Source organism: Oncorhynchus keta, chromosome 27 (genome assembly GCF_023373465.1).
Source record: "Oncorhynchus keta strain PuntledgeMale-10-30-2019 chromosome 27, Oket_V2, whole genome shotgun sequence".
Taxonomy (NCBI): Eukaryota; Metazoa; Chordata; class Actinopteri; order Salmoniformes; family Salmonidae; genus Oncorhynchus; species Oncorhynchus keta.
Window position 1 is genome coordinate 33,505,416 of NC_068447.1, and position 17,828 is coordinate 33,523,243.

Genomic DNA, 17,828 nt, shown 5'->3' on the forward strand with positions numbered 1-17,828 from the left:
ATAATTCATGATGTTGCATTAATTCATCTTCCAGACTGGATGTCTATCATACTTCAGAAAAGGGCTTTTGGGGGAGGGATCATTTATTTATCAGGGTTAATGTGTAATGTTTAGACTACTACTGTAGTTCACTTCTGGCAGACGTTTCCTGGTCCCACATAGCAGGATGAAACTCTCACGCCTTCTGTTTTCCACATGCAAAAAAAGCCCCCCCTTTTTTTCAACAAGTCTGGGTCAAAAGAGTAAATTGATGAAGAGCTTGACCTTGGGTTCAGGGCTCTGAGTGAGCTGTCAGTGGACCATACTTTCTCATGGTTTAATATTACACCAGGGTGCCATTCATATTAGCCCCTTGGAGCACACATTCAACTTAAAAGGCTACAAAATTAAGGGAAAGTAATTCTGCTCTGCTGCTTAGCATAGCCACCCTCTCACCTCTCTCCTCTCCCTTCTCCCATTTCTCCCTTCTCACCTGTCTCCTCTCCCTTCTCCCCCTCTCTCCATTCTCCCCCTTTCTCCCCTCTCTCCCTTCTCCCCCTCTCTCCCTTCTCCCCTCTCTCCCCTCTCCCTTCTCTCCCTTCTCCCGCTCCCTCTCCGTTCTCCCCTCTCTCCCTCTCCCCTCTCTCCCTTCTCCCCCTCTCCCTTCTCCCCTCTCCCCTCTCCCCTCTCTCCCCTCTCCTCTCTCTCCCTCTTCTCCCTCTCCCCTCTCTCCCTTCTCTCCCCTCTCTCCCTTCTCCCCTCTCTCCCTCTCCCCTCTCTCCCCTCTCCTCTCTCCCCTTCTCATCCCTCCCCCTCTCTCCGTTCTCCCCTCTCTCCCCTCCCTTCACCCTCTCTCCGTTCTCCCCTCTCTCTCCCCTCCCCTCTCCTCCCTCTCCCCTCTCTCCCTTCTCCCACTCCTCCTTCTCCCTCTCTCCCTTCTCCCCCTCTCCCCTCTCTCCCTTCTCCCCTCTCTCCCTTCTCCCCCTCCTCTCCTTCTCCCCTCTCTCCCTTCTCCCCCCCTCTCCTCCCTTCTCCCCTCTCTCCCTTCTCCCCCTCTCTCCCCTCTCTCCCTTCTCCCCCTCCTCCCTCTCTCCCTTCTCTCCCTCTCTCCCCTCTCCCCCTCTCCCTTCTCCCCCTCCCCCTCTCCCTTCTCCCCTCTCTCCCTTCTCCCCTCTCTCCTTCTCCCCTCTCTCCCTTCTCCCCCTCCCTCTCCCCCTCCCCCTCTCCCCTTCTCCCCTCTCCCTTCTCCCCCTCTCCCTTCTCCCCCCTCTCTCCCTTCTCTCCCTTCTCTCCCTCCCCTCCCCCCTCTCCCTTCTCCCCTTCTCCTTCCTCCCTCCCCCTCTCTCCCTTCTCCCCTCTCTCCCCCCTTTCTCCCCTCTCTCCCTTCTCCCCCTCTCTCCCTTCTCCCTCTCCCTCCCTTCTCTCCCTCTCCCTTCTCCCCCCTCTCTCCCTTCTCCCCTCTCTCCCTTCTCCCCCCGTCTCCCCTTCTCCCCCCTCTCCCCTCTCTCCCTCTCTCTCCCTTCTCCCTTCTCCCCTCTCTCCCCTTCTCCCCTCTCTCCCTTCTCCCCCTCTCTCCCTTCTCCCCCCCTCTCCCTTCTCCCCCTCTCTCCCTTCTCCCCTCTCTCCCACAGTCTCTCTCGCCCTGCTCCAAAACCTCAAGTCGAACCTGGCTTCTCCTCCGACAGAAACATTTTATTTGAACATCATCAAACATGTGAACCTTTGATGTTGTTTGCTGCTGCGTGTTGACCATGAATGAGAATAGCAAGGGTGATATGATATAACTACTCATATTTCATAGACAGGTTATGGGTTGACAGATGTCTCTCTCTCTCTCTTCTGTCTGTGAGTCCTGTACTGTCTCTTTAGGTATTATCGTCTGTTTACAAAATGCTCATTGGTGATAGGATAGAGTGATGTGTTGGTGGTGAATTAAATCACTCTGTTCTTTCTGACCCGCTAACATGAACAGTAGATCAACTACAATTTTACGTATCAACACAGTAAACATGCCATGGGCAGTCAACAACGACTCATATCTATTTCTCATGCCCTTACAGAACGAAAAGTAGCAAAGTGCCTCCGTAGACTGATAAACATGTACAGGCTTGAGGGGGCCGTTGTCTGCCTCGCTTTGTTACACCAGATTCTCTCTCTCGCTCTCGCTCTCTCTTCCCTGACACACACACACACACACACAAGCGTGCACAACATGCATAGTCTGAAACAGGGTTATTTTCCAAGTCATTTAGCAGAGCCCATTTATTTGTGTGTGGATCAGTTGCTATGCTGTGGATGAGCTCTTGCCTTGCATGCAGGTGTGTAACTGGAGTATCTGTGGTTATGGGCCTGCTGCCTCTTCAGGCTTCCATCAATCCCTTAGATATACAGTGTCTTCAGAAAGTATTCCTACCCCTTGACTTATTCCACATTGTCTTTTGTTACAGCCTGATTTCTAAATGGATTAAATGCATTTTTCTCTCTCACTGATCTACACAAAATACCCCATAATGACAAAGTGATTTTTTGGGAGGGGATTCTTTGTGAATGTATTGAAAATTAAATACAGAAATACCTCATTTAAGTATTCACACCAGTGAGTTGATACGTGTTAGAATCACCTGGGCCGTGATTACAGCTGTGAGTTTTTCTGGGTAAGTCTCTAAGAGTGTTGCACTCCTGGATTGTACAATATTTGCACGTTATTCTTGAAAAAAATATTTTGGTTGGTTGTTGATCATTGCTAGACAGACATGATCAGGTCTTGCCATAGATTTTCAAGACGGTTTTAAGTCAAAACTGTAACTAGGCCACTTTTTATCCAAAGAAAAAACTCCCTAGTTTTTGCCAGTGACAAGCATACCCATAACATGATGCAGTCACCACCATGCTTGAAAATATGAAGAGTGGTACTCAGTGATGTGTTGTGTTGGATCTTCCCCAAATATAATGCTTTTTATTCAGAACATGAAGTTCATTTCTTTGCTAATTTTTTGCAGTTTGACCTTAGGGCCTTATTGCAAAAGGTATGTCAATAGGTGCCCTTCTTTGCGAGGCATTGGAAAACCTCCCTGGTCTTTGTTGTAGGATCTGTGTTTGAAATTCACTGCTTGACTGGAGGACCTTACAGAGACGAGATAGTCTTTCAAAAATCCTGTTAAACACTATTATTGCACACAGAGTAAGTCCACGCAACTTATTCTGTGACTTGTTAAGCAAACTTTTACTACTGAATTTATGTGGTATTGCGTGTAGGCAAATGACACAAAATCTCAATCCATTTGAAAATCAGGCGAAAACACGACAAAATGTGGCAAAAGCTTGTCCTTGTATTTCTGCATTACACATGGTTTTATTGGTGTTGTGCTGTAGCTAATCCCCCTCTGGACGTGAGTAACAAGTGGTTGAATCATCATTGAATCATTTAAAAGTTTTACCTAACTTAGAGACAATGCAATAACACATTAAAGATAGGCTCCAGTACTTTGGCAACCAAGAAAGTATATATATTTTAAACCTTCCCTCATACATGCATAATCTCTGACCAGAATTACGGTTTTAGCTCAATTAGCCACAAAATCCCAAGTTTGAATAGATGTTTTATGGTCACATACACCAGGTAGGTGCAGTGAAATATGTTGTTTTACAGGGTCAGCCATAGTAGAAGAGCATCCCTGGAGCAAATTAGGGTTAGGTGCCTTGCACAAGTACACATCGACAGATTTTTCACCTTGTCAGCTCGGGTATTCGAACCAGCGACCTTTTGGTTACTGGCCAAACACTCAAACCGCTAAGCTACCTGCCCACATTACACATGGTTTTACTGGTAATAGCTGTAGCTTGTCCCGCAATCATTGTGAATAACATGTGGACGAATCCTCATTGTATCATTTAATAATTTTACCTCCATTAGAGGCAATACAATAACACACGCAATTAAACATATTTTTATTTTTTGTTGCACACGTTCAATGTTTAACAGAAGTAAAACATACATATTTAGTGATAAACTGTTTTGCTAAAAATCTTTAGAGTAGGTAAAGCATTAACTAATTGGTGTTGAAAAGGTTTCTATCTTTTGAGCGTCGCCTATTCTTTCCTAGCAGTTACCCTGCCTGGCTTTGTGGACTTGATGAGAGTTGGGAAGAAAACTGGTTATACATCCCCGCTCTGGAATTCTAAGTGATTAATTCTTACCACGGAAACATCAGAGGAAGAGGCATTGTGGGGGTTTCATGTTCCCCCTTAACTTCCTAAAGGTTTAAGTGCCTTTGGCCCCATTCGATAAGATTAGTTCTATTGGCCTGTAACTGGAGTGGCTGTGCAGATGGAGCTCAGAGGAGCTCAGACCTAATAGAGGCTCTGACTAGTGGGTTGGAGAGCAGACTGACACCTGGACAGTATCACTGTAATCAGTGAGTCACTCACTCCTAGAACCACCTGATCCAATCCTCCGATGTTCACACAGGGCCAAGACCCTTTCGCCCTTACCCACTGAAAATAAGTTTGTATAAGACATGAGGTTGATGATCCACCTGCTTGGGTGGCTTTGACTCCCTCATTCCTCTCTCACACGGCCCGGGTCGCTACTCTCCTCTCCTGTTGCCCTTTCTCACACGGCCCTGGCCCTAGCCAGCAGGGGGTGCTGTGTCTGCTAGTCAGGCCAGGGTCCGGGTTGGGTTAGACAGGGAAAGGGGAAAGTGGGATACCTAGTCAGTTGTGAGTCGCTAACGAGGCACTCTCCTGGCCCCCGCCGACCTGCCCGCACCACATGAGTCCTGGTAATTGGCCGCTCTAGCAGTGGTTAATGATGTTGGGCGGCAGGCGGCAGAGCATGCAGTCGACCGTAGCCTCACTGGGCTGCTCAGGTTTCTGTGGCCTCCCTTGTCTCCCCTGAATGCCCTACACACCTCACAAAGACATCAGGAAGTCAGGAATTCAGGTGGAAGCAATGTGATGTCACAGCGCAGTGAATCTGTGCATGTGGAGTAAGACATCGCTATGGGTCGCTGTATAATTTACCTCATGGTGCGCTCTGTAGTCACTGATGTCTCGAGATCTCTACGACGAGGCACACTGCAGTGAAGTAGTGAAGTGGAAACAATGTTATTATATTCTTTATGAGTGAATTGGCTTTTGTTTTGAAGACCTTACCACACCTAGTTCACAATAGTGTTTGGGACAGAAGGGATTTTTAGGCTCTTAAAAAGGAGCCTATAGCGATTAATAGATGTGTGATGTCCATTATTCCCCACTAAGGTACAAATGTCCCTACATTTATGAGCTATGTGTTTTAATTTAGGACCTCTAGAAACCTAAATTCCTTCTTATCATTGGTAATGTATGGTCCATTGGAATCACTCAAGTAGGGCTATGTGGTGCCAAATATCATTAACATCTGTGAAAATACACCCTGATGGATTTATAGCTAGCAAACCACAAATCACATCTTTACTAACCTTTGCCCCCGGCAGAAAAACGTTATAGGGGATCACATTACTGATATTATGTCAAGCATGGCCAGGTCAAAGAGAGACACAGCACAGAAGAATGGACATAGACAAATAAAACACAGATGCCCTGTCTGTCTGTGTTCTCTGAATGGAAAAAGCATTGCCAAAACATGGCCGCCCCTGCCCCTACCCTACCGCCACCACAGAGCCTGACAGCCCACAGATAAACAGAAACACGCCACGGATGGATGTGTGGAAGGCAGCAATGTCTCCAGAGCAGTGTGTGTTGTAATGATTCAGGTCCTGTCCTCTCCAGCGGTCCAGCTGTTATCATCATCGCATTATGTTTACTTATTCATCGACATCCCTTCTCTCTCCGTCTTTCTCTCTCTCTCTCTCTGTCTCTGTCTCTGTCTCTGTCTCTGTCTCTCTATCTCTCTCTTTCTCTCTGTCTCTCTCTCTCTCTCTCTCTGAACTGTCTCTGTAACTCTCTCTCTCTCTCTGAACTGTCTCTGTCTGTCTCTGTCTCTCTCTCTCTGTCGTCTCTGTCTCTCTCTGTCTCTGTCTCTCTCTCTCTCTCTCTCTCTGTGTCTGTCTCTCTCTCTCTCTCTCTCTCTCTCCCTCTCTCTGTCTTTGTTTTTGTCTCTCTCTCTGGTATCATCCTGTCAGTTGTAGGAGCAGTTCACTCAAATGATCATCTCAGCAACAAGATCAATAGCTATTTCTGTGGTGACATTTATTTCTTAAACACTGTTTATGAAGGCTTTGCATAATGCTTCACATCATACTATTACACATTTCTGTCAGTGGAGAGCATTCATTTTAGTCATAGTATTCACTGTTCAACCTCATACCAAAGTTGTATGTTATTTCCTTATTCTCTTATGTGATAATCCCATGGCAACGGCCCATCTGACTGAGTGGAAAAACGTTGTTTTCTCCCCAATCTAGTGTGACAGCTTTGAGCGATCGCTTGGTTGAGCCTGTATACCTGATGTATTATTGACCAGGAGGCTGTTGTTAAAGTGCAATCACCAGAGTGCCTCACGTTGATTCGCTACATCCTCATTCTTTGAAGCAAGCACCCTTTAATGCAACACTTTTAACCCCACCCCCTCCTCCATCACCACCCCTCTCTTGACTCAATCTCAATCTCAACAGATCGGATTTGATTGAGGAGATTACTTTAACCTCACTGTTCCCCTTTGTGTGTAAATATTTTAGCTGTCTGAGAGGGAGCCCAGATGATGTTGCTCTGGTAAAGTGAAGGCCATCACTCCTCTGGTTTGATCCAGGGGAAATCACAAATCCCAGGTTCTCTGTCAGTTTAGTAATCACCCTCCCCTCCACCATCTCTCCATTGCAGATGTAGATGCCCAGAGTACTCTGGTCAGATACCCTCCTCTCCCCAGAGTGCAATCACTTTGCTGTTGTGACACGCACAAATTGGGTTTTGGCAGAGCGGCTTTCCAGAGTCCAGGTAGGGGAGATGGAGCGTGGAGGGAGATGGAGATGGAGCGTGGAGGGTGGAGGGAGATGGGGGGGGTGGAGGGTGGAGGGAGATGGAGCGTGGAGGGTGGAGGGAGATGGGGGTGGAGGGTGGAGGGAGATGGAGCGTGGAGGGAGATGGAGGGTGGAGGGAGATGGAGGGTGGAGGGAGATGGAGGGTTGAGGGAATTGGGGCGTGGAGGGTGGAGGGAGATGGAGCGTGGAGGGTGGAGGGAGATGAAGCGTGGAGGTAGATGAAGCGTGGAGGATGGAGGGTGGAGGGAGATGAAGCGTGGAGGATGGAGAAGATGGAGCGTGGAGGGTGGAGGAAGATGGGGGGTGGAGGGAGATGAAGCGTGGAGGATGGAGAAGATGGAGCGTGGAGGGTGGAGGAAGATGGAGCGTGGAGGGAGATGAAGCGTGGAGGATGGAGAAGATGGAGCGTGGAGGGAGATGAACCCCCCACTGTGTCCAGAGACATGGAGAAGATGGAGGGTGGAGGAAGATGGAGCGTGGAGGGAGATGAAGCATGGAGGGAGATGGGGGTGGAGGGAGACCCCCACTGTGGAGGGTGGAGGGAGATGGAGCGATGGAGGGTGGAGGGAGATGGACTGGGTGGAGGGAGACATGGAGGAGATGGAGCGTGGAGGGTGGAGGAAGATGGAGCTGTGAGGAGATGGACATGGAGGGAGATGGGGGGTGGAGGGGGACTGTGCAGTGGACATGGAGGGAGATGGAGCGTTGTTTAAGGATGGAGGGTGGAGGGAGATGGACATGGAGGATGGAGGGTGGAGGGAGATGGACCGTGGAGGGTGGAGGGAGATGGGGGGTGGAGGGAGATGGAAGCGTGGAGGGAGATGGACTGTGGAGGATGGACATGGAGGGAGATGGAGCGTTGGAGGGGAGATGGTCCAGTCGTGGAGGGTGGAGGGAGATGGGGGTGGAGGAGATGAAGCGTTGGACCCCCCACTGGTGGAGGGAGATGGAGCGTTGGAGGATGGAGGGTGGTGGGAGATGGAGCATGGAGGGAGATGGAGCGTGGAGGGTGGACCCCCACTGGGGGGTGGAGTCATGACATGGAGGGAGATGGAGCGTGGAGGTTTAAGGGAGATGGTCCAGTCAGAGGGTGGAGGGAGATGGAGCGTTGTTTAGGACCCCCACTGTGGAGGGTGGAGGAGAGACGTGGAGGGTGGAGGGAGATGGAGCGTGGAGGGAGATGGAGCGTCAGAGGGTGGAGGGAGATGGGGGTTGTTTAGACCCCCACTGGGTGGAGGGAGACATGGAGGGAGATGGAGCGTGGAGGGTGGAGGGACCCCCCACTGTGTCCAGGAGATGAACATGGAGGGTGGAGGGAGTTGAACCCCCACTGGAGGGTGGAGACATGGAGGGTGGATGGGAGTTGTTGAAGCATGGAGGGTGGAGAAGATGGAGCACTGTGTGGACATGGAGGAAGATGGGGGTGGAGGAGACCCCCACTGTGTCAGTCAGACATGGAGAAGATGGAGCGTGGAGGGTGGAGGAAGATGGAGCTGTGGAGGGAGAGACATGGAGGAGATGGGGGTGGAGGAGATGTGTCCAGTCAGAGGGTGGAGGGAGATGGAGCGTTGGACCCCCACTGGAGTCAGACATGGAGGAGATGGAGCGTTGGAGGGAGATGTGTGGAGGGTCAGACATGGAGGAGATGGAGCGTTGTGGAGGGAGACCCCCACTGTGTCCAGATCAGACATGGAGGGAGATGGAGCGTTGAGGAGATGGAGCTGTGTCCAGGGTCAGACATGGAGATGGGGGTGGAACCCCCCACTGTGTCCAGTCAGACATGGAGGGAGATGGAGCGTTGTTGGAGGACTGGTGTCCAGTCAGACATGGAGCGTGGAGGGAGATGGAGCGTGGAGGGTTTAACCCCCACTGTGTCCAGTGAAGCATGGAGGGAGATGGAGCGTGGAGGGTGGAGGAGATGGAGCGTGTTTAACCCCCACTGTGTCCAGTCAGACATGGAGGAGATGGGAGTTGTTTTTAACCCCCACTGAGTCAGTCAGACATGGAGGGAGATGGAGCGTTGTTTAGACCCCCCACTGTGTCCAGTCAGACATGGGGGAGATGGGAGATGTTTAACCCCCACTGTGTCCAGTCAGACATGGAGGGAGATGGAGCGTTGTTTAAACCCCCCACTGTGTCCAGTGGAGACATGGATGGAGGGTGGAGGGTTGTTTAACCCCCACTGGTCCAGGGTGGAGGGACATGGAGGGTGGAGGGTTAAGGGAGTGTCAGTCAGACATGGAGGGAGATGGAGCGAGGATTTAAGCCCCCAGGGTGGAGTCAGACATGGAGAGATGGAGCGGAGTTGGAACCCCCCACTGGAGATCAGACATGGAGGGTGGATGGAGCGTTGAACCCCCAGGGTGAGGGAGTCAGACATGGAGGGAGATGGAGGGTGGAGGGAGACTGTGCATGGAGGGTGGAGGGAGATGGAGCGTGGAGGGTGGAGGACATGGGGGTGGAGGGTTGTTGAAGGGTGGACTGAGATCCAGTCAGACATGGAGGGATGGAGGGAGTTTAACATGGACTGTGTCAGTCAGACATGGAGGGAGATGGAGCGTGGAGGTTGAAGGGAGACTGTGCAGTCAGACATGGAGGGAGATGGAGCGTGGAGGAGGTGGAGGGAGATGGAGTCAGACATGGAGGGAGATGAAGCGTGGAGTTTGGACCCCCATGTGTCCAGTGGACATGGAGGGAGATGGGAGATGTTTAACCCCCACTGTGTCCAGGGTCATGGACATGGAGGAGATGGAGCGTGGAGGAGAACCCCCCACTGGTGATGGACATGGAGGGAGATGGAGCATGGAGGGTGGAACCCCCACTGGTCCAGTGGAGGGACATGGAGGGAGATTAAGCGTTGGAGGGAGATGGACTGGAGGGAGATGGACATGGAGGGAGATGGAGGGTGGAGGGAGATGGAGCGTGGAGGGAGATGGAGCGTTTAACCCCCACTGTGTCCAGTCAGACATGGAGGGTGGAGGGAGTTTGAACCCCCACTGGGTGGAGGGCAGACATGGAGGGAGATGGAGCGTTGTTTAGGGTGGACTGTGATCCAGTCAGACATGGAGGGAGATGGAGGGTGGAGGGAGATGGAGCATGGAGGAGATCAGATGGAGGGTGGAGGGAGATGGAGCGTTGTGGAGGGAGACTGTGTCCAGTCATTGACATGGAGGAGATGGAGCGTTGGTGGAGGACCCCCACTGTGTCCAGGGTCAGACATGGAGGGAGATGGAGCGTGGAGGGTTTAACCCCCACTGTGTCCAGATCAGACATGGAGGAGATGGGAGTTGGAACCCCCACTGTGTCCAGTCAGGACATGGAGGAGATGGAGGGTTGTTTAAACCCCCACTGTGTCCAGGGTCAGACATGGAGGGTGGAGCGAGTTTAAGCCCCACTGAGTCCAGTCAGACATGGAGGGAGATGGAGCGTTGTTTAACCCCCACTGTGTCCATGGAGAGATGGTGGAGGGTGGAGGGAGATGGAGCGTGGAGGGTGGACCCCCCACTGTGAGCAGTCAGACATGGAGGAGATGAAGCGTTGTTTAAACCCCCACTGTGTCCAGTCAGACATGGAGGGAGATGGAGCGTTGTTTAACCCCCACTGTGTCCAGTCAGACATGGAGGGAGATGGAGCGTTGTTTAACCCCCCACTGTGTCCAGTCAGACATGGAGGGAGATGGAGCGTTGTTTAACCCCCCACTGTGTCCAGTCAGACATGGGAGAGATGGAGCGTTGTTTAACCCCCCACTGTGTCCAGTCAGACATGGAGGGGAGATGGAGCGTGGAGGTTTAAACCCCCACTGTGTCCAGTCAGACATGAGGGAGATGGAGGTTGTTTAAACCCCCACTGTGTCCAGTGGACATGGAGGAGATGGAGCGTTGTTTAACCCCCACTGTGTCCAGTCAGACATGGAGGAGATGGAGCGTTGGAGGAGAACCCCCACTGTGTCCAGTCAGACATGGAGGGAGATGGAGGGTTTAAACCCCCCCTGTGTCAGTCGACATGGAGAGATGGACTGGAGGTCCAGTCAGACATGGAGGGAGATGGAGCGTTGTTTAGGGACCCCCACTGTGTCCAGTCAGACATGGAGGGAGATGGAGCGTTGTTTAACCCCCACTGTGTCCAGGGTGGAGGGAGATGAATGGAGGGTGGAGATGGAGCGTGGAGGAGATGGAGCGTTGTTTAACCCCCACTGTGTCCAGTCAGACATGGAGGGAGATTAAGCGTTGTTTAACCCCCACTGTGTCAGGGTCAGACATGGAGGGAGATGGAGGGAGTTGAACCCCCACTGTGTCCAGGGTCAGACATGGAGGGAGATGGAGCATTGTTTAAACCCCCCACTGTGTCCAGTCAGACATGGAGGGAGATGGAGCGTTGTTTAAACCCCCACTGTGTCAGTCAGACATGGAGGGAGATGGAGCGTTGTTTAACCCCCCACTGTGTCCAGTCAGACATGGAGGAGATGGAGCGTTGTTTAACCCCCACTGTGTCAGTCAGACATGGAGGAGATGGGCGTTGATTTAACCCCCCACTGTGTCCAGTCAGACATGGAGGAGATGGAGCGTGGAGGGAGTTTAAACCCCACTGTGTCCAGTCATGGACATGGAGGGAGATGGAGCGTTGTTTAAACCCCCACTGTGTCCAGTCAGACATGGAGGGAGATGGAGCGTTGTTTAACCCCCACTGTGGAGGACATGGAGGGAGATGGAGATGTTTAACCCCCCACTGTGGTCAGACATGGAGGAGATGGAGCGTTGTTTAAACCCCCACTGTGTCCAGTCAGACATGGAGGGAGAGGGTTGAGGGAACCCCCACTGTGTCCAGTCAGACATGGAGGGAGATGAAGCGTTGTTTAGACCCCCACTGTGTCAGTCAGACATGGAGGAGATGGAGCGTTGTTTAAACCCCCACTGGTCCAGTCAGACATGGAGGAAGATGGGCGTTGTTTAAACCCCCACTGTGTCCAGTCAGACATGGAGAGGGAGATGGAGCGTTGTTTAACCCCCACTGTGTCCAGTCAGACATGGAGGAGATGGTTGTTTAACCCCACGTGGAGGGGGAGACCCCCACTGTGTCCAGTCAGACATGGAGGGAGATGGAGCGTTGTTTAACCCCCCACTGTGTCCAGTCAGACATGGAGGGAGATGGAGCGTTGTTTAAACCCCCCACTGTGTCCAGTCAGACATGGAGGAGATGGAGCGTTGTTTAACCCCCACTGTGTCCAGTCAGACATGGAGGAGATGGAGCGTTGAGGAACCCCCACTGTGTCCAGTCAGACATGGAGGGAGATGGAGCGGAGTTTAACCCCCACTGTGTCCAGTCAGACATGGAGGGAGATGGAGCGTTGTTTAAATGGGGGGGTGTGTCCAGTCAGACATGGAGGAGATGGAGCGTGGTTTAAACCCCCACTGTGTCAGTCAGACATGGAGGGAGATGGAGCGTTGTTTAACCCCCCACTGTGTCCAGTCAGACATGGGGAGATGGAGCGGAGTTTAACCCCCCACTGTGTCCAGTCAGACATGGAGGGGAGATGGAGCGTTGAGGGAGATGCAGTGTTTAACCCCCCACTGGAGGGTGGAGGGTTGTTTAACCCCCACTGTGTCCAGTCAGACATGGAGGGGGAGATGGAGCGTTGTTTAACCCCCCCACTGTGTCCAGTCAGACATGGAGGAGATGGAGCGTTGTTTAACCCCCACTGTGCCAGTCAGACATGGAGGGAGATGGAGCGTTGTTTAAACCCCCCACTGTGTCCAGTCAGACATGGAGGGAGATGGAGCGTTGTTTAACCCCCCACTGTGTCAGTCAGACATGGAGGAGATGGAGCGTTGTTTAACCCCCACTGTGTCCAGTCAGACATGGAGGGAGATGGGCGTTGTTTAAACCCCCCACTGTGTCCAGTCAGACATGGAGGGAGATGGAGCGTTGTTTAAACCCCCACTGTGTCCAGTCAGACATGGAGGGGAGATGGAGCGTTGTTTAAACCCCCACTGTGTCCAGTCAGACATGGAGGAAGATGGGCGTTGTTTAAACCCCCCACTGTGTGGACATGGAGAAGATGGAGCGTGGAGGGTGGAGTTGTTTAACCCCCACTGTGTCCAGTCAGACATGGAGGAGATGGAGCGTTGTTTAAACCCCCACTGTGTCCAGTCAGACATGGGAGGAGATGGAGCGTTGTTTAAACCCCCACTGTGTCCAGTCAGACATGGAGGGAGATGGAGCGTTGTTTAACCCCCACTGTGTCCAGTCAGACATGGAGGGAGATGGAGCGTTGTTTAAACCCCCACTGTGTCCAGTCAGACATGGAGGAGATGGAGCGTTGTTTAACCCCCCACTGTGTCCAGTCAGACATGGAGGGAGATGGGGGTGGTTTAACCCCCACTGTGTCCAGATCAGACATGGAGGGAGATGGAGCGTTGTTTAAACCCCCACTGTGTCCAGTCAGACATGGAGGGAGATGGAGCGTTGTTTAAACCCCCACTGTGTCCAGTCAGACATGGAGGGAGATGGAGTTGTTTAACCCCCCACTGTGTCCAGTCAGACATGGAGGGAGATGGGCGTTGTTTAAACCCCCACTGTGGAGGGAGACCCCCAGACATGGAGGAGATGGAGCGTTGTTTAAGGGTGGACTGTGTCCAGTCAGACATGGAGGGAGATGGGCGTTGTTTAAACCCCCCACTGTGTCCAGTCAGACATGGAGGAGATGGAGCGTTGTTTAACCCCCCACTGTGTCCAGTCAGACATGGAGGAGATGAGAGCGTGGAGGGTGGAGGGAACCCCCACTGTGTCCAGTCAGACATGGAGGGGATGAGATGGAGCGTTGTTTAAACCCCCACTGTGTCCAGTCAGACATGGAGGAGATGGAGCGAGTTTAACCCCCACTGTGTCCAGTCAGACATGGAGGGAGATGGGCGTTGTTTAAACCCCCACTGTGTCCAGTCAGACATGGAGGGGAGATGGAGCGTTGGTTTAACCCCCACTGTGTCCAGTCAGACATGGAGGGAGATGGAGCGTTGTTTAACCCCCACTGTGTCCAGATGGACATGGAGGGAGATGGAGGCGTTGTTTAACCCCCCACTGTGGCAGTCAGACATGGAGACATGGGAGATGGAGCGTGTTTAACCCCCACTGTGTCCAGTCAGACATGGAGGAGATGGAGCGTTGTTTAAACCCCCCACTGTGTCAGTCAGACATGGAGTGGAGATGGAGAAGTTGTTTAACCCCCACTGTGTCCAGTCAGACATGGAGGGAGATGGAGCGTTGATTTAAACCCCCCACTGTGTCCAGTCAGACATGGAGGAGATGGAGCGTTGTTTAATGGACTGTGTCCAGTCAGACATGGAGGGGGAGATGGAGCGTTGTTTAAACCCCCCACTGTGTCCAGTCAGACATGGAGGAGATGGAGCGTTGTTTAAACCCCCCACTGTGTCCAGTCAGACATGGAGGGAGATGGATGGGTTGTTTAACCCCCACTGTGTCCAGTGGAGACATGGAGGGAGATGGAGCGTTGTTTAACCCCCACTGTGTCCAGTCAGACATGGAGGAGATGGAGCGTTGTTTAACCCCCACTGTGTCCAGTAAGACATGGACATGGAGGGAGATGGAGCGTGGATGGGAGATGGAACGTTGTTTAAACCCCCACTGTGTCCAGTCAGACATGGAGGAGATGGAGCGGTTTAAACCCCCACTGTGTCCAGTCAGACATGGAGGAGATGGAGGGTGGAGGGAAACCCCCACTGTGTCCAGTCAGACATGGAGGAGATGGGGCGTTGTTTAAACCCCCACTGTGTCCAGTCAGACATGGAGGGGAGATGGAGCGTTGTTTAACCCCCACTGTGTCCAGTCAGACATGGAGGGAGATGAGCGTTGTTTAAACCCCCACTGTGTCCAGTCAGACATGGAGGGGAGATGGGCGTTGTTTAACCCCCACTGTGTCCAGTCAGACATGGAGGAGATGGAGCGTTGTTTAACCCCCACTGTGTCCAGTCAGACATGGAGGGAGATGGAGCGTTGTTTAACCCCCACTGTGTCCAGTCAGACATGGAGGAGATGGAGCGTTGTTTAACCCCCCACTGTGTCCAGTCAGACATGGAGGAGATGGAGGGAGTTTAACCCCCACTGTGTCCAGTCATGGACATGGAGAGGAGTCAGACATGGAGGTTGTTGGAGCGCGGTTTAACCCCCCACTGTGTCCAGTCAGACATGGAGGAGATGGAGCGTTGTTTAGACCCCCACTGTGTCCAGTCAGACATGGAGGAGATGGAGCGTTGTTTAACCCCCACTGTGTCAGTCAGACATGGAGGGAGGGAGATGGAGCGGTGGAGGGAGATGTCCAGTGGACATGGAGGAGATGGAGCCCCCACTGTGTCCAGTCAGACATGGAGGGAGATGGAGCGTTGTTTAACCCCCACTGTGTCCAGTCAGACATGGAGGGAGATGGAGGCGTTGTTTAACCCCCCACTGTGTCAGTCAGACATGGAGGGAGATGGAGCGTTGTTTAACCCCCCACTGTGTCCAGTCAGACATGGAGGGAGATGGAGCGTTGTTTAGCCCCCACTGTGTCCAGTCAGACATGGAGGAGATGGAGCGTTGTTTAACCCCCACTGTGTCCAGTCAGACATGGAGGAGATGGAGGGTGGTTTAACCCCCCACTGTGTGGAGGAGATGGATGGAGGAGATGGAGCGTTGTTTAACCCCCACTGTGTCCAGTCAGACATGGAGGGAGATGGATGGTTGTTTAGGGCCCCCACTGTGTCCAGTCAGACATGGAGGGAGGTGGAGGCGTTGTTTAACCCCCACTGTGTCCAGTCAGACATGGAGGGAGATGGAGCGTTGAGGTTGGAAACCCCCCACTGTGTCCAGAGAGACATGGAGGGAGATGGAGCGTTGTTTAACCCCCACTGTGTCCAGTCAGACATGGAGGAGATGGAGCGTTGTTTAACCCCCACTGTGTCCAGTCAGACATGGAGGGAGATGGAGCGTTGTTTAACCCCCCACTGTGTCCAGTCAGACATGGAGAGATGGAGCGTTGTTTAACCCCCACTGTGTCCAGTCAGACATGGAGGAGATGGAGCGTTGTTTAACCCCCACTGTGTCCAGTCAGACATGGAGGGAGATGGAGCGTTGTTTAAACCCCCACTGTGTCAGACAGGGAGATGGATAACCCCCCACTGGGAGATGGGAGATGGAGCGTTGTTTTTATATGGCCCACTGTGTCAGTCAGACATGGAGGGAGATGGGAGTTGTTTAACCCCCACTGTGTCCAGTCAGACATGGAGGGAGATGGAGCGTTGTTTAAACCCCCACTGTGTCCAGTCAGACATGGAGGGAGATGGAGCGTTGTTTAACCCCCACTGTGTCCAGTCAGACATGGAGGGAGATGGAGCGTTGTTTAACCCCCACTGTGTCCAGTCAGACATGGAGGAGATGGAGCGGAGTTTAACCCCCCACTGTGTCCAGTCAGACATGGAGGGAGATGGAGCGTTGTTTAACCCCCACTGTGTCCAGTCAGACATGGAGGGAGATGGAGCGTTGTTTAAACCCCCCACTGTGTCCAGTCAGACATGGAGGGAGATGGAGCGTTGTTTAACCCCCACTGTGTCCAGTCAGACATGGAGGGATGGAGGAGTTTAAACCCCCACTGTGTCCAGATCAGACATGGAGGGTGGAGCGTTGTTTAAGCCCCCACTGTGTCCAGTCAGACATGGAGGAGATGGAGGGTGGAGGGATGGAGCGTGGAGGAAGTCAGACATGGAGGGGAGATGGAGGGCGTTGTTTAACCCCCACTGGAGATGGAGTCAGACATGGAGACATGGAGATGGGCGTTGTTTAAACCCCCACTGTGTCCAGTCAGACATGGAGGGAGATGGAGCGTTGTTTAACCCCCACTGTGTCCAGTCAGACATGGTGGAGGGAGATGGAGCGTTGTTTAACCCCCCACTGTGTCCAGTCAGACATGGAGGGAGATGGAGCGTTGTTTAAACCCCCACTGTGTCCAGTCAGACATGGAGGGAGATGGAGCGTTGTGGAGGAACCCCCACTGTGTCCAGTCAGACATGGAGGGAGATGAAGCGTTGTTTAACCCCCACTGTGTCCAGTCAGACATGGAGGAGATGGAGGTTGTTTAAACCCCCACTGTGTCAGTCAGACATGGAGGAGATGGAGCGTTGTTTAACCCCCACTGTGTCCAGTCAGACATGGAGGGAGATGGAGCGTTATTTAAGGGTGTGGGAGATCAGTGGAGACATGGAGGGAGATGGAGCGTTGTTTAACCCCCACTGTGTCCAGATCAGACATGGAGGGAGATGGAGCGTTGGAACCCCCACTGTGTCCAGGGTCAGACATGGGAGGAGATGGAGCGTTGTTGAACCCCCACTGTGGCAGTCAGACATGGAGGGAGATGGAGCGTTGTTTAACCCCCACTGTGTCCAGTCAGACATGGAGGAGATGGAGATGGAGGGAGTTTAACCCCCACTGTGTCCAGATCAGACATGGAGGGTGGAGGGAGATGGAGCGTTGTTTAAACCCCCCACTGTGTCCAGTCAGACATGGAGGGAGATGGAGCGTTGTTTAACCCCCACTGTGTCCAGTCAGACATGGAGGTGGATGGGTGGAGGGAGATGGATGGAGGCGTTGTTTAAGCGTGGACCCCCACTGTGTCCAGTCAGACATGGAGGGAGATGGAGCGTTGTTTAACCCCCACTGTGTCCAGTCAGACATGGAGGGTGGAGGGCGATTGTTTCAGACATGGAGGAGGGAGATGGAGGGTGGAGGGAGATGGAGCGTTGTTTAACCCCCACTGTGTCCAGTCAGACATGGAGGGAGATGGAGCGTTGTTTAAACCCCCACTGTGTCCAGTCAGACATGGAGGAGATG

The 17,828-nt window shown here is 52.6% G+C and overlaps 1 protein-coding gene across 4 annotated transcripts in view; it reads left to right on the plus strand.

Moving 5' to 3' along the window:
* LOC118360309 (signal peptide, CUB and EGF-like domain-containing protein 3) overlaps positions 1–17,828 on the plus strand; it is a 151,819-nt gene that overhangs the window by 45,693 nt on the left and 88,298 nt on the right. The gene's annotated exons all lie outside the window — the stretch shown is intronic.